Here is a 23,486-nt window from a genome sequence, read left to right as displayed (position 1 = left end):
TATTTCAAGGTCTCAGATGTTGTTCTTTATTAATGGGATTTTCCACATCAAAATCTCCAAGCATATCATGGATATTATTCAGCCCAAATGAATTCATAATTAAGAGTTCAAACAATGCAAAATCCGGGATTTTTTTTTTAAGAATCTTAATAGATCTCACATTACTAGGCTGTTACCAGCCCAATCCAGAAAGGAATGAATAATGCTTAAACCATTATGCCATTAGGGTTTTTGAGGAAATGGAAAGCATCCACCCTATCTAAGAAATCAACTGCACAGAAATTGTTCCATTGTCAAACACTCTGGGAAAGCAAGTCCATTATTTTGTTGTGGTTTTTTTAAGTTAGCAGGGTTTCATCAAGACAGCTTCTTTTTTTAACTGTGCTGTACTATGTACAATGTTTCAACATAAGCTGAAAAATAGGATGCATTCATGTCAGGTGCTGTCACATTCCCAAATGAATGCATTCCTACAAACTGTTGGTGACCATGAATTCTCACTACCTGCAGCAGTAACACCTCAAGCTATTTATCTGGCTCTCTGCCATCTCGGAGTACCCAGCAAGGATACTGGGTACTTGCTGTGTGTGAATGGAGATAGGATCACAAGCTGAAAGGAGCCTGGAAAGATGAAATGAGGAGGCATTACAGCCTCATGGATTCGTAGTGAGTAGATTGGACTTCATGAAGTCCCAGCTTAGAAGGAAATTTTAAAATATTGTGCCATATCTGTGGTTTATCACAGGAGATACACTTCACACAAATATCCCTTTTCAAGTCCAACCACTTTGTATAAAGAACTTCAGACCAAGCAGGAGATTAATTAAAGGCAGAAAGAAAGCAATACTTGAGGCTCCTGTAGTGACAGAAACCCAAGTGAGCACCATATTCCTCAGTGATCTGTGAGGCAGAAGAACTTTTCCAACAGTCTTTCACAGTCCAGCCTGGGGGGAAACTAATTTTATGACATCAAACTTAGTGATTGCCCTGATCCAAAGAATTCAATCTATATAGATTCCATTTGAGTTTGTAAGATCAAGTGGGCTTTACATCTTTGCCGTGTGCTCATAGATTTCTTGCTAATGCTGGCCACTAGAAAAGTCTTATTGTGCACAAGATTCTTGGGGTACCAGCTCTAAAATCAGGCAGTACAGATGCTATTTTGTTAGAGCCTGCTGGCTTTTGAACAGCCTAGGATGATGTGGAGGGAGATGAACACTTGGTAATAGGTCCAAATTCACCCAGTTTCACACCTGCCATACCACTGGCTGAAGAATAAGTAGTTGGGTTTGTTATTATCTTTAACTCAAACTGTGATGAAGTAATATGCAAACAATATTTGAAAGAGACAATACATGTAAAGAATTTTTAAAAATATAGGTTGAGGAATGTAAGAAAATCTCAGGTATTTTGTAAAATTTGTAAAGCATCTCTTTCATTTGAAGAAATTGATGTAGGTAGTCAGCAATTCCCACATCTCAGAAAAGAGCCCTTCCTGATGGAATTCATGACCAATATTTTTTTTCTGAAAGTGATTTAGAGGTATCATGCTCACCCAGTCTCCTCTCAATTCTCTCTCAGCAAGGAAATTGTCTCTAACTTATTCAGGAAGCAGTTTAGAAATTCCTCCTGTTGAAGGCAGTCCCAGTTTTTGGAGGTGTGAGTGCTTTCACATCTTCTGGCCTGCATAACATTCTCTGGCTATGATTTTCCTTCTGCTTCTCTGAAGTGTTTTCATCTAGGTGTAATAGTATAATCAGTCAGATACCGAGGGCTTTGCGAAGAGCAGCACCCAGTACTTTTTTCTGAAACAGAAAGGGGGACTAGAGATGTAAGCAAGAAAATTCCCTGTTCCCCTCAGGGAATCAGGTTTACCTGAGCCAATGTCTTGTCTCTGGCCATATTACACTTCTGGTGCTTTTCATGAAGATGGAAAAAACCCCTATGCTATGGAATATCTGGCCAAATACACATATTTATATCACTGTGTAACTTAGTGAAGTTACAAACTCATTGCAGGTTGTGGGAAGAAGGCTGAGTGATGTTCCCCAGGGATGGGAGTTTAGAGAGTCAGAAAGTGAGGTGGAGGTTTCTGGAGAAGTCTGGGTTTGAGAAGCATCAGACTTAAAAGGAAGACACAGAACTTGGTCTAGTGCCTCTCAGTGAATGTCCTGTCTCACCTAGTACAATCTTTGTTACCTTGGAGACAGTACTTTTCATCTTTTAATAGAATTTTTAATGCAGTTAGGTGAAATGATTGGTATTCTCATTCATTACTAGAAGCCTTTCAAGTATTATCTTCATTAAATTATTATTTGGAACTTCAAGACCTTGAACCTGTGTATCTCAGATTTTCCATGCTAAAGGTTTTAGGCTTAAGATTCAAACAACTACAAAAAGACAATTTCCTTCCAAATTACACTCCTTTTGAAGTGCATGTGAATACTTCTGATTTTTCTATTAAAAAAAAAAAACCCAGATAACTACTTCTGATTGGGTCTGTTCCAGTTTCACTGTCAAAAATATCCACATTCTATAACTGGTGTCTTGTATTCTATAAAAACCCACCTGCCTTCCAAGCAACAAAACCTCTTAAGAATTGTTTAGCTATGGATTTTGTTTTAATACCTCATCTATCTCATGCTGTCCATTTGAAAATCATGCTGTTGGTTTTTTACCCCTATGGTTTTACAGTTAACCTCTAGTGATTGGATCTATTTCATAATCATTCTTATGTCTAGAATACCAAGGAGTTTCCTCCCTTTTCTGTGTCAAGGAGTGATTTATACCTGTGCTTTCCAGGGAGCAGTGTTAAAGCTATACCTTCCTTTTCCTGCTGCTCCAGAAACCAGGAAATTTTGACTTGTTTCTAGTCCAACATTGTTCAGGGTTGGATACTGTTAAAAACATGTATTTTGGAGCAGTTCACAAATTACAGGATAGTTTTATGGATAGTCATATCATAAAAGGGAGATATTTAATCTGCACTCAGTTTTCACTGATGCTTGTTAGAATCTTCTTTAGAGCAAAAGAGAAAAAACACTTTGGAAAATGACAGTGTGATTACAAGAATGAAAATATTCTTGATCTGAAGACTTGTGGAAGTGTCCTAGTTTCAACTAGGGTAGAGTTAATTTCCTTTCAGTAGCTGTTCCAGTACATGTTTTGGATTAGGAATGAGAATGGTGTTGATAACACTGATGTTTTGGGTTTTTGCTATGCCATGTTTATCCTGAGTCAAGGACACTTTTCCTTGGCTCATGCTCTGCCAGTGAGGAAGTACACAAAAGAATCTGAGAGGGAGCAGAGCTGGGAGAGGTGCCCCAAACTGAGCAGTGGGGTGTTCCACACCACGTCATGGGCAGCATCAGCTGGGGGAGTTCCCTGGAGGGGAGGCCTGGGTCTGGGAAGCGGGCCTGGCATTGGTCACTGGCTGGTGAGCAATTGCACTGTGCATCACTGGGTTTTCCCATTTCATTAGCAATATTATTATCATTTACCACTATTACTGTATTTTACTTTATTGTCCATTATGCCACTAATCTTACCTCAACCTGCAAGTTTTACTTTGATTCTTCTTTCCAATCCACTGAGGTGGGGGGAAGAGAAGGAGGCTGAGTGAGTGGCTGCATGGTGCTTAATTTCCAGCTGGGTTTAGACTACAGCAGGAAAACAGACCAGGACTAAGTTTATCTTGTTCAAAGCATTTAATAAATTTTAGGATTATTGTGACTGTGTCAATTCTGACTAATGAATATGGTAAACTGGGTACAAATTGAGGTGTGTATATTTGCATTGCTGCATCTTATATGAATGAATGTTAGTATTTATGGAGGTGTGTACAAATTGTGGAGGAAAAGAATAATACAGCTGTCATCCTGTATGAGATGTGAACTTTGGACATTGAAGGAATGAGACAAAAATGATTAAGTTGTCTATATGTTACATGGATTTGAGTGTAAGATAGAGTCTCTGTATTGGAAAAACAATGGCATCTCTAGCTGAGAAAGCTTTACATTTGCTATGCTATTTGCAAAGAGTGTTAGATAAATGGCTTGAACAATTAGGATTAAATTAACAGGAAAAAGTCAAAATCCCCAAAGGAAGTATTTTTCATTATAATCAACACAATCAAGATTTCAGGAAAAAATAGGTACAACTGGCTGCAACAACTTCAAATTATAAAATAATAAAATATCCTGCAAAATGTACTGTTAAAAGTCTATTATGAGACAGCACATTATGTAAATGCAACTTATTTTTTTCCTCAAAATAGAAGAGGAGCAAATATAAAATGCTTCTTTGTCTGGTTCAGGCATAATGTCACTGAGAAGATGGAAAGCCCAAAGAAAGCTCAGCTTAGCTCAAATTTTATGTACCTATGTGGTGTCCATGTTAATAATAATGACCTGTAGTTAAATAATTTTGCAGTCTTGTAAACTGTGCTAGGAGAAGACTTATTATTAATGGTAATGTCTGCACAAAAATGGTTTAAAGGAAACCATTAAGGATGATAAATGACATTGGAAACATAAAGAGAAGATAATGACTCCTTTCTCAGTGAGTAGTTGCATTTCTATAAGATCCTAGCTTGTCCTCACTGCTCAGTATGAGAGTATTGCTCAAGCATTTGTGTGTTTGGGAAAAAAAATTGTCATTTTGCAGAAATGACACTTGAGGAAGAATGTGCCCTGTTTTACTGTTACGGTGTTTTAAACCAAAGGAATTTTCAATTTCAGTGGGATCCACAAATACTTTCACTTTTTGTGGAGACTAAACAAATGTAATTTTTATGTCAGAAGGTCCTTTGGGTTAAGGGGATGTTTATTGTCTGCAAATGTCCACAGAAAACTGAATATGTAAGCTGGTACAGGAAACTTTAGTGTGTGACAAAAGAGAGGAGTTTCTTCATTGTAGGTGAAGTTTCAATGGTCTAATCTGAACATTATTACTGCACAAGGAGGAAAAATGGACCTCTTTCAAACATCCCTAGTTTTAATTTCTTCCTTTCTTTTTTGCATTTATTTGTATTTCTGCAAACCTTTTTAATAATATTTTCCTTTATTTGAGACCATCAGTTGAGTCCTGGAGATGTTTCTACAGTCAGAGACTTCCATCAGGGATGTTTCTCCCTCTGATTTTGTGAGGCAGCAAACGATGAGGTAGGCAGTGGTTTGTGTGAGGACAATGCTGCTGAAGGCAGCAGATGGAGGCAAAATGCAATAAAAAAATCCTCTTATGTTGTACTTTAGTCTCCATTCCAGGGGCATCCCTGACTATTTGCTGCAGGCAACTTCTGAATGCCTTGTGGAACAAAGCTGCAACTTGTCCCAGTGGCCAGAGAGAAACGGAAGGCTGGAATTGAAGAATTTTTCTTGGCTAAGCAAAAAGAATACCCTGTGAATTGGCTTGAGGTGCCTGCTATCTACACACGCCTCTCAGAGGTACATACAGAGAATTTGCTGAAAGCAAGAGAAGGCTGGGGGAGTAAAAAGTTCATATCATGGGTGCCTTCTTCCTGTGACTTGACTGTGGAAGGACAAGCTGGATCTCCACTTGTGGAAAGATTTCAGGAGGACTGGCTGTTATTGGGAACACTGCTGAAGCACACAGTCCCAAAAATGAAAACAAGGAAAGTATAGGCTAATCTGTGCAATAGTTGTATTTAGAATATATCATATATGACAAAACATTTATATTTGAAAATGCCTTGTAAATGTCTTCATTGACTTTAGATTTTGCCCACATTTTGTAGGTGAAAGAAAAGACTGTTGGAGCAATTAAAATATGCTTTATTTTCATTGTTATTTTGTTCAGAACATCCAAAGAGGAAAGGAAACAGAGGTTTCTCAGACTAGCCAGAGGAAGAAGGGTTGTCATCATTCTCCTTCTGCCAAATAGCTCACAGTGTAAGGAATGCTTTGAAGATGCTGTCTCCTGCAAATGTGATGTAACCAGCAAGCTGAAGTAGGCTGACCAGATCACAAACATCTCCAAGAAGCTGTCAGGGTTTCTGAAGTGCAGGAGGGGTGTGATACTTCCTATCAGATAATTCTGAGGGTACCATCCTGCACTGACCTCCTTAAACCCTCCTGCTCAGTCTTCTCCCTCTCTTGGGAACTCCCAGGATGCGTAGTCTTGGGTTAGGAAGATGGGGGAAGAGGGGAAAACACCCAAGTCTGATCACAGAAAGAATCTCTGAAATGTTTCCAAGACAGCAGCCAGGTGTCTTTGCAGTCAGGCTGGATGGGGCTCAGCTGGGGAGGGGTGGCTCCCATCTTCTTTCAGGATTTCCAGCTGCAGCAGAGCAGTGCAGGAGGCTGAGCTGTGAGGAGGAGAGGCTTCACCCCTGTGCTGGGAGAGGTCTGTTGGTTTCTAGTGTTGCTTTTGTTTGCTTCCCCTGGGATTCCTGTGTGGTGGTGGAAAAGTGGTTGTTTCTCTTTGTGCCACTGAACTGAATTAAGCAGCTGTCCTTGAGACTCGCTCCAGCAGGACAGCACAAAGAGGGGCTGAAGTCTGGCCCAAAGCTGGGTTTTGCTATGCATTTCTGAAGTTCAGGTTTTGTCCTCTTACATCTGTGTAAATTATTTGGGCCTTTTCAGTGTTTGGATATGACACACAGGGGAAGTTAGCTAGACATTACGCTTTATTTCCTTTCTCTCCCCATCTTTTGACATTTTTAAAGTGATTGACTGGACGGAGTATAAAGAGGATGCATTAATATTTAACTATGCTGCAACAAGTAATTGATGTTTTTAATGTTTTCTTTCATTCAGACTGGTCTGGAGCTCTCTAGTCTAGTTTATTTTTGATTATAGAAATTCATTTCACTTAAATCATTCTATTATCAGCAGGATCTGCCCACATTTTGTTAGACTAAATAGCTCTAGAAACCACAGTGTTTTTTCCAATTGCTTTGAATCAGAGTTGCATTAACAAAAAAAAAAAAAACCCAAAAAACTTTTGCTGAGATTGGCCTGGATCTTATTAATGCAGAAAAGTCATATCAAGGGGTATTTAATGTGTATCTGTGATGCTGTCCTCGTCATAGCTTTATCTTAGTTTTGTGATAAGTCTACTGAAAGTCTCTAGTTTTCCCACTTGAAGTCTTGCTCATGCTCATGACTTGGAAGCTTCTACTGCTCTTATCTTTTGCCACTCTCTTGATCAGCAGTGTCCTTTAGTTCCTTTGGTGCTTTACAAACTCTTATCTTTCGGCAGGTAAAGCTTAGAGGTCAGAAATGAGAAAAAAAGTGTCTTATTTTTTCAAACAGCTGCATTTATGTTGTTGATACATCTGCTTTTACTGAATGGCTTCATACTGCTATGTAAGACATGTTACATTCATTTTATGAATCCTTCATGGGTCTTGTCTGATCTCGTAATTGTATATGCCATCAAACATTGAGGGGGTCTGGAGGAGAAGGGGGAAGTGGCTGGGTTGTAAAATTGGGGTGGTCTTCAGGTTTTTTGATGCTGTAATATTGTTTTGTGAATTACTCCAACAGTAGAAAAAGTTGATTTCAGAAAGGTTGAAATCAACAAGTTGATTTTCAGGTTGTTTTCTGTACAGCTCTTTAAGACAGAATTGGTAAAATACCTTGGAGCCAGTGAGAGAAGGACCTCTGAGTGACACTAAAAAGGGTTTTAAATCTGCGCATAACACTACAGTCCTGTACATGATGCCAATATGGGAAAAGGTGATAAAAGCCTTCTGTAGATTTACAAGGCTATTTTTCAACATTGGGTCATGTTCTGAATCCCTCTACTCCTGCCAGTAGCTGCATTCAAGTATTGTGATGGATTTGCAGAACTGCATCTTATCTGTTAAGAACAACAACCAGATGTCATAAGTCAGAGAAACCCCATGGTTGTATTTATTTATTTATTAGTGTATTGTCTTCTGAAGTGTTTTTGTTGTTCTTGGTAAATAAGAGTATTTTCTGTGGTCTGATCTTCCCAAATCTCCCCTGTTCTATTTGTGTATCTGGTTAGTTCCTGTATGGGAATGTATTAATATATTAGTTGCTCTGTAAGTTCCTAATTTGCATGCCATGTGTTTATCCTGTTGGTGGTCCTAAGTTGGGAAATGCAGAAAGTTTTTTACTGCTTCATGGCACTGCAGATCATATCTTGTATCTATTGAAATTACTCCTCCTCCTCCTTTTTGCACAGTTGTTCCTGCTTTAATTGGCTGAAGTACTGACTTAACACACTCTAACAATTTTTAAAATTTATTCCAGGCGAGATGTAAATGACATTTGATCTCTTTGAGACTGCATCTGTAGTGTATTAATAGATTGAATTCGGGATCCTGTCATTCAAAAAATTATTTATAACGTATTTAAAGTTGTCTTATCTTTATGGACTTCTGCTTCAGCATAAATAACCCTTGACAAGTGCTAGATGTCTGAGATTGGTGCTCAGAGATAGGACCATATTAGATGGAAAGTACCTAAAATAACTTGCTTTAAAATATATTTTATATTGTATATTGCTAAGTACAGTCCTCTTATCTTTGGTTCTTACTTTTAATGTAGCCTTCAGGTTGGGAAAATGGATAAGAATCATCATGCACTACACTTCATGCTGAAATGTCATGTTCTGCAGAGCATAAAATGTCATGTTCTTGTCTGTCTTAGGCTACCTAATGTATAATGTGGCCCACCACCCTTGGGTTAAACTCTGCCCTCTGGCAAAACAGTCCTGTATCATGCTGACAAATGTATTACTGCATAAAAAAATACATGCAGTGCAGTTTTCTCTGTGGTAATCTTAACATTTCTAAGACATGATCAATTTAGATGTGGGAAGCAGAAATCCCTGTGTTCAAGGAAATTAGCTGGGGTATGGGAATGTTTCTTGTGCCTCCCAACATGTAAAGGATGTGTTGTGGTTTTATTGGGAACTGACTGAAACAGCAACTTTTCACAAGTGAGCTGGAGCTGAGTCTAAGTGGACAGCTGTTAGGAGAACACACATGGCACCTCCAGGGCACAGCTCCTCAGTTTGCTCTTTTGTTATAAAGATTAAAATGGCCATTCCTCAGTTTTAATGTGAATATTCCTCCATCATCTTTACTTGTTTGGACAAAGTTCTCGTTAGTTTCAGAAGCTCTATCCTTACTGCTGCACATTAGAACTAAGACTCCACCTGTTTCTTGCACCCATTTACCCATATGAAGCATCTGAAACCAGATTTGGATTTGTTACATGGCAATTCCAGAGAGGGCAAAGAAGTCAAGCTTAGATAAAAAAGGGAACCATAGCTGCAGAAAGTGGAACTGAAAAATTCTAGCCAAAATATTTTTTGGGAAAAACAAAAAGAATCCTAGTTGTAGGGGAAAAAGAAGTCCTAGTGTGGAATAGTTTCTCCTGATTATATCCTGTAATTGAGGTTTTCCTTTATTTAAATAATAGCTCTAAAAAATGTGTTTGGAAGAAATCTTGTGTGACTGGGGATATGTTGACCTGAGTTCCAACCTTGTTCTGCAACTTTATATTTAGAAAATCATCAATTAAAACACATAACAATAACAGTTGAATTATAACCTGATTTGTAGATTTTTAGGAGCTCCAGATTGGGCTGATTGGTCCAGTTGTTCAGTGTTGCTTGCCATCATTCTCACAGTAAATTTGCAATTATTCATACATATAACAACCTTGCAAACCTAATTTGTGAGAGTTCACTAATTGTACACTTTCAGTTGTTAAAAGTACCTTATTTATGCCACAGTTAATTAGCAGTGTTAATTTTCAGAACATAAGCCCCAGTGCTTGAGCTAGGAGCACTCCTTTAATATCTCCTTTCATGTTATTGGGAAAGGTGAGCATAACTCCTGGTGTACACTATTAATAACACTCTTATGAAGTCTCTACAGAGGACTTTTGTTTTGACTATCAGTCCTGGCTTTTCTGAAGAACTCTGCACCTCACATGTATTAATTATCTAGATGCTGAAGTGAGAAAATGTTCCTGCATTTTAACAAGAACCCTTTTTCCATTAAAAAAGGATGTTGCCTGCAGTTAAACATCAGTATTATGATCTTTCTGAAGATTTGGTTCAGGAAAACAAAAGAAAAAATAGCAGCTGTCATGGCAATAGTAAGATTGACTTTTATAGTAAGGAAAAAACAGTTTCTGTGTCCACATTCTGTGGGCTGTGTTTTTCTTTTTCCTCTCTCAGTTATGACTCGCATGCTACAGGCTGTAAGCAGTCCAACCTCACTAACAAACCACATTTTGGGATTGATCTAGGAGTTTCTTCTTCAATGTCATGTACAATGGGAGCAGGGGAATAAAGCACACTAATCTCCAGATGAATTTGGCATCTCTTCCTCAAAAATCCTTTTATTTTCCTTTGGACCCCCTTAAAAGTCAAGTTTATATAATAATGAACTCCAGGAAGGAGCTGGAGCTCATTTACTATTTGAATAGTACAAAACCTTTCATAATAGGTTGACATTATTCAGTATGCAGAGAAAGAGAACTGGTATAAAACCGCCCTTTTTTTTTTTTCTTTTCTTTTTTTTCATAAATACTTCAGTTGTTTGTTACCACGAGAAGAAGAGATTAATTTACAAATTGTTCATTTTTCCTATTCACAGTTCCAGAATTTTTATTCCACTTGTCTCTAGCTACTGTGTGCAATTACTCTGCAGGCTGCCAGGAAGAGACACAATGAAATAGTGTCCTTCAATTAGCAGTGGCAGGTTGAATGGAAAGTATTCCCAAGAAAACGTTTCCCAACCATCCTTCTGCAGAGTACACAAGTGTGATTAGGGAGTGAGACGTCCATTCTGCTGCCTGTTGTAAGGCCTAGTTATTTGAAACAACCTGCTTAGGGTGAGAAATAATCCTTTACAAAATGTAGCCCACTTATGAAATGCAAAGCCAGCCTGGAACTCCTGGATTTACCATGCTCTAATAACTGACACACAGCATATTCTAATCAGTTCTTACCAGATTATTGTCTTCTGCAGTTTGATTAAATAACTTATCCTTTGTTTAAAAAAAGTTACATAATTTCATAAAAAAGAAGATTCCAGTTCAGGAAGATTTGGGAAGCAGTGAAACCTCGCTTACTAAGTCTCTGCTTTTCCATTAATAAATGGCATACTGTCTTCAGAAAAAAAAAATCTGCTTGGATGTGTACACATCAGAGGATATGAGAAATGAAAAGCCAAGAACAAATGTGGTTGCTTCCTGAGTGAAGAGAATGAGTCTAACACACTTACTGATGTTTTCTTCGTCTTCATCTCTTGAGACCTGAATATTATTGTTCTCAAGTCTGTGTTCCTCTCTTTGGTTACTGCAACAGTAATTGTTCAGCAACTGAACTGGGGATTGCTTATGTTGTGCATGGCTTTTGGGGTTTTACTTTGCTTTTGGAGATCCTTCCTGGGTTTGATGCTAGTTTGAGGGAAATGCATGCAACAAATAATTTATTAGAGATGGATCTGAAAACCAAAATCTCGTATGTATTCTTAAGTGTTAGAGCTGATATTTGGCTTCTGCTGCTTAAGACTACATCTGGTCAAATGTATTGGAAAAAATTATTGTAAAGCTAAATTTTATGATTTGTTCAGATTTGTGTTCTGAAATAAATGGCTTCATTTTTGTCAGTTCCAGGCCTGTAGCAGTAACATGTCCTTGAAAAAGGACCGGCTTAGTGTCCATTAATGAGGAGCAACAGGGGGATAAATAAGCAAGTTGTTGGGATTGGGGAGCAGAAACAAGTCTGAAGCTGAAGTCACAGGGCATCACCAGCCTGATTGGGTGAGCTCTAGGAAAGAAGAAAATGGAGACTTTACTGATATTTCAGAATTTATGGTAGAGTAATAAAATTGAGAACAGGACCAAAGTACCAGCAGTATAGCTTGTAACTAAACCTGTTGTCTTGCCTGCTTATGGTTTTAGAGTAGCCCAAATTGTAATTGAGTAGCTTGGGTAAAATATAACATGGTCTTATACCCTCTTTAGACATTAATCTGAGTGCATTCTCTTCAGCTTATCTTGGACACTTTACACCTATTTTTCTTACATTGATATTTTTAAGTAGATTGATTTATTAATTTGTGTTCTACTTATCTGCATGTCTGATGACTAATCACTTCACAAGGAAAATAACACAAATAGAATCTGGCTTTAGCAATCTACCAAAGTAATTTCCAAAAGTTTTCACTGTTCATCTAATTCCGTGTCACTGACTTGAATCCAATAGCAGCACGTGTGGTGTTATGAAGGGTAGCTGCTTGAGGTTTTCATTTTACTAAGTTGATTGCATTTATAGTTCTGTAAATTCCATCAGTTGACTGAATAATTTTCTTTTACACATCTTTCCCATAGATGTTCACAATTCTTCTGGTAGGTCAGGGATATGTTAGGCACTTCATCCTTCACAGGGAGTTTAGAAAATTCTCATGTATGATAGTTGTTCTAAATATACAGAATTTGGGGGCACTGGCTTGTCTTGACTGTGGTGTAGTTGCAAAAATTAGTTGCAAACGAAACAGTTATTTCTGGTTTTGAGAGTATGTTAAAACAGTAAGCATGGTTACAAGAGTGATGCCTAAAGGCTCCATACATTTTTTACTCTAGCCCGAATTGGTACATCCTCTGTTAAAGCTCTGGCTCCTGGCAATGTGGATTTTGTGAAAAGTGCCATTAGCAGCTGAAGTCAGACATTAAAAATCCTTCACTTTCTTCTAAGCTTTCCCTCAAACTTTTACCAAACCAGCTGTTGCAATAATACACTGTTACTTCCCAGTTAAGCCCAGAACTCTCCACCTATGAATGAAGTTCATAGGAGTTGTTCTCCACCTACCAACGTAGCAGGGAGAGAAAGTTAAGCTTCATTTTGCTCTTTGTCTACAAGACACTTATTGCATGGTGCTCCAGGACTCTGAAGGGCAGACTTGGCAATACTTCCTTCTGTTTCATCTTTTCTGAACTCAAGAAATATGTTATACTTCCTAGTATGCCCTTCTCCAAATATTTTTGTCAGTTAATAGCAGCTGAGGAACAAGTGGGTCTTCCCTCTTTGTAGTGGATTTCATGTCAGTCACCATTTTCCATTGAATGTTTGTGTTTTCCCCATATCTTTGAACATGCAACTTCAGCTGAATATGCTTTACATAATTTATTAGACTGATTCTTTGTTTAGCTGCCCTGTGGAAAAGGGTCAGCAAACACAATTGTAATGGCTCCTGAGGAATTTCTTTGACAATTGAATAGCTCCAGAGTGGCACAAAACATTCTTTCATCCCCTGAGTCCTCCTACTCTGTGTTTCTAGTGTATAAGGAACACTGTTCTATTACTTCTGGGATTCAGCTATTCTCTTTTCTGTATTCCATAGCAGATTTCTGCTTTTAATTAAACATTTGCAGCCTACACATAAAGGAGGATTAATTGACTGTCCTTTCCTTTCCATTTACACTTCCTAATGGATGTATATTCAGCATAACAAGCTGACACTATGTTTTTTCAATTGAATTCCATGACAGAGACCAACAGGAAGAGTGTAGTTGTACCATAGAGTGGTAAAATTCAGTTTCTGAGGAGATGAAGGAAAAAAAAAAAACCATGCAAGAAATATAGGCATGAATGGATTAATTAATGAATCTGATAAAATAGTGAATATTTCCCAGAGAGTTATAACAAGGTGTTGCTGCATTCAATACACATATTAATAGCTTGTGTTAGTTGGTCTGGGAACATCAAGATATCACTGCAGGCAGTTTAGTGTGCAGCTGTTTTAAAATGTAAGTTATATGGTAGAATGTATAAGGGTGAAGTATCATATGGAAAATATTAAAGACTTTTATAGAAACATATGATGCTGTATCATTTAGAATAATTCTTTGAGCTAGTTATCTTGTGGAAAAAATTACTCATGCAAGTAAAAGAAATTAAAATGGAAAGGCTAGAATTGTTTCCTTAGACAAGAGGGGAAAAGCTGCCATAAAACTGTAAAAAAAGGTTTCAGAGAGAGTAGTGCAACAAGGGCACATTCATGACAATTCAAGGAAGCAAATTCAAAACTGATGAAAAGAAATAGCAACAGAATGTGTGGTTAGACTGGAAACTCCACCATAATAAGGAAAGCAGGAATTGAGTGAGAGTCAAAAAAGGAATGGAATGTTTTATATAGATGAAAAATTAATTTTCTGAACTGGTTTTAGTAACTGTAAGAGTTCTGTTTGTTCTGTTCCATGTTCCAGAGATTATTTACAATTTTGTATGAAAGAGTAAATGGATGGAAAGATCCTTGGAGCATGAACCTTGACCGGGACACAGCACTGCCATCTGTATGCCCAGTTATTGTTTTTCTTTTTCATGTCAACCTTCTGGATGTGTTCTTTACTAAACAGAGGTCCAGATTGAAAGGGTGCCTAGATGACACTCTTTTCCCTATTAGTTCTATTTTAATTGTTTTGACTTTGCTGGGCAATGGGAAGTTTGAATCTCCTCAGTCTAATGAGTGGATTTAAGAAAGATTTCCTTATTTTTTGGTAATTTCTTTAACTTCTTTTCTCCTTTATGTAGGCAGAAAGCATTCCTCTTCTATAGAAAATATTTTAAATCTGTTAAATCTATCTTCAGCAGGAGTGGACTTCAGGTTTTGTGAATGAAAGGTCTCTCTGCTGTTGGTTCAGATATCTGAGATGAAGAAAGAAACAGGAGACAAAGAAAGAAATCAGAGTGTAAACAGTTCCTAAGTGATTATAGAGTTGAATGATTTCAATAGATGCTTGTTAGGCTTTGTGCAGCACAAACAAGGCAGCATTGAAAAGAATAAAATCTCAATTCACTGTATCTTTCCGACTTTTCCAAGAACATTTATTATTTTTAAAAGCTAGCTTTAAACTGTGTAGATTATAGCTCCTAGATATAAAATGCCTTAAATCAATTGTTTAGTTTAAAACAATGATGTTTTTTATGTAATTACCTTCCTCCCTAAGCTAATTGTTTTCTCATGTAAGGAATATTAATTCCTTAATGGCTGGGAATTTGTACTTCAAGCACAATTAAAAATACTGGACACAAATGAAAATAATGGAGAGGAAAAAAAGGAACCAACCATCAAATTAATCAAAAAGCAATGTGAATAAAATAAAAGCTCCATTTGGGATTTTGCACATTTCTGCAGCCTCAGGGCTGCAGTCTACATTTCTGTCAACACTGCTTATGTGAAAAATAGAATTGACATAATGTAATTGCTACAGTAATGTAGCACTTACACAGTTGTGTATGATCACTTAAGATATAAAATGGAAAGCTTAAGATATTTTATTTGGACAGTCCTTGTGCATATGATACAACATTTCTTTTTCATATAGACTTGGTTGTCTCTCTGTGATGACCCAAAGTTACCAGCATGCTGTGAGCCTCTGTCTGGGAATGAGCACATTGCAGGTTCATTGAAAGCAGGGTGGGTGAGCATATAACCAACATTTACAATCAGATTTCAGATTTAAATGGTCATCAGCTCAGCAGAAAAACAAGTAGAGAAAAAAAGGCCCATGCCAGAATTTTACTCTTTGGTACAGAATATTCATAAAGTAACACTATCTTTATGATGAGCTTATTATCCAGTTAATCTTGGATTTCTGTTTCAAATTTAAATGTTAATGAAGAAAGTGGTATGTTTAAAGATGAGAAAAGCAGAGCAATGTTGTTTTTTTAATGTTATTTTTATTTAATCATCTGACTAAAAGCCCTAATTTTTCTTCATATCCCCTAAAAAAAAAAGGGATGTTTTTCACTTTTTTCCCTGTATTTCACCAGGTGTTTCTTCATCTGGTTGGTTTTGGGGGTTTTCTTTGTTTGTTCTGTTTGGTGGTCGGTTTTTTGGAGGGTTGACTTTTTATATTTCTTGTTTCCTTGTAACTAGCACTTTATATCGCTATATAGAATACGGTACAAAACTTGGCCCATAAAAATAATGCAGATAAAATAATCTCTTTTCAGAAGAGTTATTTAGCAAATTATTCTTATTATGTTTACATTTTTAAAGCAACCAACTGCAACTGGCACCTAAACAGCAAGACTTGGAGCTTGCAAAACTCTAGGTGTAAATTCTGCATCTTAATTGGTGCTCATCTCTCTCTTCTATTTTTAATCCTACTTGATGCTGAGGTTTATGAGGTGTAGTTTACCACTACAATGATACAATTCCCAGTCTTTCCTTCTTCAAATATTCTGTCAACATCAAAAGAACTGGTGGTGGGCTGTATTGTCTTTATCATTCAAAGTGTCTTCCTTTGTCTGCCTTAGGTCCCTTATAACACATTTAATTTGTTTTGCAACTCCATCTCCACTCCTTCATTAATCTTTATAAAAATTGGCTCTGCCCCAAATAGATTTATTGTTCCAGGAAAAAAAAAAAGAAAGAAGAAACCCCTATTTTTTTTTCACTGGGGCTGTCTTTTTCTTCCATAAGAGTGAAAAATAAGAATATCACATTTCTGAAGTTTTGTGTTTTAGGGGAGTTTTTGAAAAGTACAGAACTTTTTCTTTCAGAGTCTCTTTTTTCCTAAAATTTACCCCCTGTCATTACTGAAGCACTGCAGAGATATTAAGAATACATGGATGTAGTCATACTTTTTGACAAATACATTGGCATTGAGTACCCAACAGCTGGCAAAAAGAGGCAGATGTGCTACTCCATTTTTTCCATGGTATCACATCTCTACAGCTCCTTAGAATTATGTACATGCTGCTATTTTTTGTCCAGTTCTCTTTCACTAATTTCAGTCACTACTTGTCCAGCTGTAGAGGGATTAGGGAGCCAGTTAAGAATGTTTGTCAGCTATGTTTTATTTTTGCCCGTAGGAAGCACATGTGTCATTCAGCATTGTCAATACATTACTCATATTATTGAAAAATGGCAGGCTCATTATATTTACAATAGGTTGTAAATGCTGGAAATATGTTTTTAATACACAACAGTAATGTATTACATTAGAAATTCATATTTCCTTCCCATGCATCCTTGAGGAGCTGAATGGACACTCTGTACATCAGGATTCATCACCATCCACATTCCAGAGTCCCAGGCAGGCACATGTGCCTGATTTGGCTGTTTCCTAAAGATACATGATGCTGAAGCTGAGTGAGGGGCACATATATCCAGCTGGATGTCACACTGGCATGAGCACAGGTGTGTACCTACTGGCATATACCACTTTCTGCTTGGGTGGATGTTGTGCACTCTACCTGAAAAACATTCTTTGTGTATTTGTCTCCATGCAGTCTGATTTTTCATCCTCATGTAGCTTATTTTGCTTAAACCATATAAAAAATGTTCCCTGTTCCATAAGGAAGAAGCTGAAAATGCATAATAGTTCACTTTATCCTAAGTCTTTCAAGAGTTTCATAAGGAGAAGTGTGGTCCATTTATTGTAAAATATATGCAAATGTTGCCTTTTTTTTCAGTTTGCAGTCTATTTAAGTGCAAGACATGGATTTTTATGCATTTTTTTGTTTGGTTGGAAATTGCTGAGGGAACATTTCAAGCAAAAGGTTTGGGATTATAAGTTGTTTCCAAATAATGTATTTAAATTGTCTTTCACTCTTGATTATTTATGAATTGTTGTTAATTCATGCCCGCATGGATAAAACTTTCAAAATCTTTGAGGAGGAAATCAATGGCATTTCTCAAGGGTGTGTAACCATTTTGGGGCTGAACTTTCCCACATATGGGTATATATGATTTTGATAACTTTACAGAATCTGTGTGTATCTAGTGCATTCTGATTGACTTCATGGAGTTATAAGACTTTAATCTTTTAAAAATCTCTTTTGAATGTGTTTCTGATGCTGCTGACCAGGGTTTAACCACATTCCCTGCAGACCTGGGATACCTTGTAGAAGTTGGTTGTTGAGATGGAAATAGCTTGTGACAATGGGCTGAGAAAGCCAAGGCTTTTTTGCTTCCTATCTGCAGGCAGGAGTTTTGAAGTAGTGGAAAATTAATAAAGGCAGAACAAAGAAGCCAGATGTTGTAAGAGGGACCAGAGGAGATTCAAAAAATACTTTCAGCAGAATGAGAGAAGATATAGGCATGCTTACAGGAGAGGAGGTGGTTTTGTTGACCAAGGTCAAAGACAGTGAGCTAAAGTGGGCTGAACTCTCTCGTTCTGAGAACTAATTTGAAATATTTGGGATGGTTTCATATCATTGGTGAACTTTCTCAAACATATTGAAACATAGTGAGTTAAGACAAATGGTGTTTTAATCCTGTGTGGAGCCACTTTGAATATCTGGCTGTCTGTGTGTGCAGTACCCTCCAAAAAAGTAAATGGCACAGAGGAGAATAATGCAGATTCTCCTTCAGGCATAGAGTCATAGAAAAATGTTAGCTTAAATGTTAGCTCAGATGAGATCTCAGGAGAGAGTCTATGGCCCAGAAATGTTTATAATTTCATAAGTACCAGAGTTTGGTGAGTTGTGTACAACATGGTGATTGGCCTAATGTCACAGAGGTTGTAACACTGTCAGTTCTACATCACCTTTTATCCAAAAATGTTTAAACACAGCAAGGGACCAAGACAATATGACTAAGACCTTCCACCTCTAGCCAAGCTGACAACAAGTCTAGAACAGTGGAAAATATTTTTTTTTAAACTATTGTCCACTTGAGCCTGTCAATTTAAGCTGAATAGAGCATAAATATTAGATAATTCATTAGGGAAAACAATGCAGTTTTGGAACTGCAATTCTATAACATTTATTATAGTTGCCATGGATCTTGCAAGATATTTTACTTTGACATATTAAACTACCACTATCAAAGTAACCCATGTCTATTGGCCAAAACTTTCCATTAAGTGAAAAGCATTTGCTTGTATAATTAACTTGTGCCTGAGTAATTTGTTTTTCTAGAAATCACCAAAATAAGATAGCTTTGGGAACTTCTGAGATTAACCCAGTAAAGGTTTGTGAATGAATAGCAGCTGAGAGACTGATAAATGAAGATAAAAAGACCAATGCAATGTCATGACTTTACCATCTCTCAGGTATAATCTCTGGTGTATTTAGCAAGTAAATAAATCTGGACTAAATAATTCCCTGATAAAGCAGTAGTTTCTGTGGGACTCCTGTGTGTTTATACAGATTGTAACATGAAAAGAATTTTTGCCAGCTGATGTTAATGTATTGAATTGTGAGAATTAATTAATGTATTGAACTTTGTGAATGTTGTCCTTTTTACATGTGTTTTAAGTAATTGAATGGTTTTCTCATGCACCTTGCAGAAAATGGAAATGCTTCTTTCAGGCATTTATTTTGGCTTTGATATGAAAAGGAAAAGAGTTTTCAAACCATTCATCTTTTTATGTAATTTGCTCTATATGCTATTTGACACATTTCTTTAGTGTCAGGATACATTTTTTATTATAGTCTGCACTGTTTAATACTCTAACCACTTTACAAAACTCTGTATCTTAAAAGAAACTTGGAAAAATAATTGAGTTTGACAATAATAATTTGAAATCTCCTTTTTCCTACAAAAGAAATTTCTTGATATAGACAGGACAGGAGCAGTGAAGTTAAAAGTTCTTATCACCTTATTGTTTCCTACACAGTAGTGCATTTCCATTTTTTATGACCAACAAGCACTGAACACAAGGGCAAATGCACAGTAGAAACAGACAAATCTATTCAAACAGCTGGGAAAGCCAGTTTTCTTAGAAAAAGCATTATTTCTTTCCTCCCTTTTAGGCAAGGAGTCTGGATGTTTTTAAAAGATCAAGGGACTTTTCATCCTTAAGAACTGCAAATCTGTATAGTGGGTGTTTTTTTTTTTGTGTGTGGTTTTTTTTTTTTTTTTTTTTTTTTTTAATTTTATTGATATTTGCTGGTAGTATCAGCCTTCCAGAAACCAAGCTCTCACTTTTTAGTCTCATGTCCATGTCACATACTGCCTACTGTACATTGCGTTATGGGGTCAGATGCAGATGTTTCTACAACATGCCTTAAAACTGTGAATTGTTGAAAGTACTAATTTCTAAAAATCTCTTATCAATGGGGTGAGGAGAAACTCCAAGGTTAGTATTTTGTGCTTTTCCAAAATGATTGCAAGCAAGAGAGCTGCAATTCAAATAGCATTCAGTGGACTTGGCATGTAACCTTGAGATGTTTCAATGCAAATCCTGTTGCTTATTCAGAAAAATTGTTCTTTTAAACACAGAGTTATTCTCATTTTCTTTCTCTAGGGAGCTAGACAACAAACTGTGAGGATAGAGAACTGAGTCTGTGATACACAAGGATTTTGTGTTTAGAAATTACTGTGGTGCCAGGGAAAGGCTCCTAAAGTCTTTCTCTGTAGCCTTCAGCAGCCGCCACCTCTTTCAGCTTCCTCTGGAAACTTGAGCTGTGAGAGACAGAGAAATCATTTAGGCACCAGATCCTTTCAAATACTCATCTTCTGTCTGTCGAGTTCCTCTTGTAGCAAAGTTGAAGAAGATAATCTGTGAAACTTGCAAGTGAAGGATAAGGACACCATATTCTTAAAGCAATAAAAACAGGAGTGTGAAACATTTACACAGTGAACACAAACAGCAGCAATTGTATTAACAAGAATAAAATATGTAAGGAATTTTATAGTTTTGCTTTATGACATGGGATAAAGGCAGCAACAGCAATGTGTGAGCTCAGGATTTACCAGTGTAGCAGTCTGAGATATATCTCAAATTGTTGCCTGGCTTGTTGGTTGGGAATAACACCCTGCTCCTGGCTCTGCAGCTGTAAGAACAGATGGCTTGTGCATGCAATGGAGTCTGATCTCCAATGCAGCATGAATTTCCTCTCAGTCCATTTCATCTAGGTTTTTGGGTCCCCCAGCCATGCACAGGGAAGTTAACCTTGAGACAACCATGGCTCTGAGAGACAAGATTGGCTGGAGCTTGGTGTGCACAGCCCTTTCCATTCAGAACAAGCCTATCTCCTAAACCATTCAATCACTAACGTCATTAATGAAAGACTCCTGGAAATGATTGCTAATTTTTGGAAGTTAATAGGAGATAGAGCTGCTAACATGTGACTTTATAAGATGAAGAATGTTAGAGGACTTTTTTCTGTTAACCCCATGTTGTCTGCAGTTAATTGCATGACAGCTTTTAAACTTGTGGCTATTATCCTAGCAATGGAAAATCCCATCTACCATTCCTCTTGGGCTAATGACAGATACACCAGCTTGTGCTTTTTAAAGAATCCACCACTGTGATATGTGATGTGTTATCAATATTATTTATTGTATGTTTATTTACCAGTAATATAAGAAACAAACTGACAACAGAACAGTTATTGTGTTTTACTGATGATGACAGAATCTCCTATATAGGAGAAATTTATGCAAATGGTGTCATAATTTTTTTGTTTATACTGAAACTGATGTATGTGCAATACAGAAAATTTCTTTCCTTCTGTTCCATGAAAAATAATTAATATTATAAGAAATTCTGCTGCTTGGAGCTTGTAATAAGTACATTTATTTTCCTATCTTACTTGGTAATTCTTGTATCAATCATATTTCTCACTGTTTTCCTACTAGCCAAGAATTTGGGTAAAATGTTTTCTAAAAAATGCCGGCCTACTTTTGAAAATACTTTTATATGAAATATTGGTCTTTTGGTTTAGGATCTGTAGCTGATAGGTTCTATATTGAACTGATGGCTTCAACTGATCCCTGCTAGAAATTTCTGGAAAGAAACTGACTTAAGTTAATGCCCTCAACTAGTATAAAAATGGTATGAATTCAGATACACTCTGTGTATTTTTGTTTATATTCACCTTTAAATCATGTTTGAATATGTGATAGAAGAAAGGAAATGAGAGGAGAAGAGGGAAACAAACCATCACTTCTCTAATTCTCTGGGCTCATGAGTCTTAGGTAAAAGTGAAAAGGAAAGATATTCATAACAGAGAATCTGATTAAAAGGTCTGGTTTAGATTGCAGTGTAAGCAGGAAATGATGAATCTTGGCAGAGTCTCAACTGTGAAACAAAGCAGTGAAGAAAGCTGATGCTGATGCTTTGGATAGACAGGAGAAAAAGAGGACTCAGAAAATAGGAAATTACAGACATATTTCATTTTGGCAGAGCCAGAGAAATTGGTTATTATTACCACCATTGTATGAACAGTTACTTATTATCTGTCCTGAAGGGAAACAGGGGCAGGTTAATTCTCTAACCAATAGAAAATAAAACCAGTGACTTGGGGATTGAGTGCTAGCATAAAATATGGCCAAACTGCTTTTTCTCTTTCTGGAGAAACATAATTTTGAGAGGAAAATGACGGACTTGTAATTAGCAGTAGGAATCTCAGCATGGGCATTGGGGTCACAGTAGACAAGTTCAGCAGTTGATATGCCTAATCCTAGTCAAGCCTCATCCTTAACCTCAAAGGGACACTCAGTGAAATATATGCTTTTAAATTTATTAATGGTTAATTAATTTCTTTTGTTCTTCCAGCTTAAAAAAAGAGGTAGTATGCTGATTATTCTTTAAATTATTATAGAGTATTCCAGTAGAGTAAAGAAATTCTAAACTTTCTCAAAAGAGAGAAAAAACAGTGACTTCCCAAATAATCAGGCCAGCTTGTTTGCTTGCTAAAACCAAAGGAAGAACTGCAAACAGTGGGAAATGACAGAGTTGTAATACTCTAAGAGTGTTTCTGTTCTTCTGTTATCACACAGAAAGATTTGAACTGTTTATATTCAAAATTACCTGATGAAAAATGTTGGGAACCTGGTTTTAAAACAGCAAGCTCCTTGCCTAATGATTTTATGCAAAATGAGGTGCACTTGAAATGCACCTGGAAATATAACTGTAAAATATTTATTCCATATCTTGATGTTTCCTACTGATAAAGCTCTCTTTGTTTTTGAATGTGATCTTCTCTGAAGTTCTTTTAATATTTACTGAATGAGTGTGGCTTACTAATAGTGAGTTTACACCCTTTGGGCAACAATTTTAGTGCTCTTTGATATATTTGAACTAAAATTGCCTTACTTTATATAGGAGAGAGTATTTTCAGTGAAGTACGTTATGTCCAGGAGCTATGATTTCCTTCCTACTTGCCAGAGATGACATTTGTTGACATCTTCACTTTGTGGAAACCACAATCTTTCATCTTTCTGTGAAACATGAGGATGAATGGTTCTACTGTATTGTGCAGCAGTGCTGGATTGGGATAAATCTCTGAAATGTATGGAACTCCTGTTTTTTGTTTTCTTGATGAACTGTGTTTTTGAGTTTATACAAGCAGTGTATTAAATAGTTCCTGCAGTCTTGGAAAATACAGGTACAATAAGCGAGGTTTCAAAGGAATTGTAAATGTGACAGAAAGCAGCATTGTTGCTGACTGTCACATAGGAATTTTCATAGAAATCCATAAACATTGTGTGTGTGTGCAATGGAAAAGAAGCTTAAAATATGTGCTGGAAACTTCAAAGCAGAGAAATTGGGATTTTTGATGCATGT

The 23,486-nt window shown here is 36.8% G+C and overlaps 1 protein-coding gene across 16 annotated transcripts in view; it reads left to right on the top strand.

Annotated features, from left to right (window-relative positions):
- Nucleotides 1–3,309: 3,309 nt before the first annotated feature.
- The window catches only part of DKK2 (dickkopf WNT signaling pathway inhibitor 2), a 111,646-nt gene continuing 91,469 nt past the window's right edge, over nucleotides 3,310–23,486 (top strand). For 8 of the 16 annotated variants that reach the window (XR_010360999.1, XM_064417161.1, XM_064417165.1 and 5 more), the window contains exon 1: nucleotides 5,452–6,363. The gene's annotated coding sequence lies outside the window, so the exon portion shown is untranslated. The other 8 variants (XM_064417160.1, XM_064417151.1, XM_064417157.1 and 5 more) reach the window with 6 other exon arrangements.

Source organism: Passer domesticus, chromosome 4, assembly GCF_036417665.1.
Source record: "Passer domesticus isolate bPasDom1 chromosome 4, bPasDom1.hap1, whole genome shotgun sequence".
Lineage (NCBI taxonomy): Eukaryota > Metazoa > Chordata > Aves > Passeriformes > Passeridae > Passer > Passer domesticus.
Note: the sequence above shows the minus strand (reverse complement) of the source record. Positions and strands in the feature narration are given on the sequence as shown.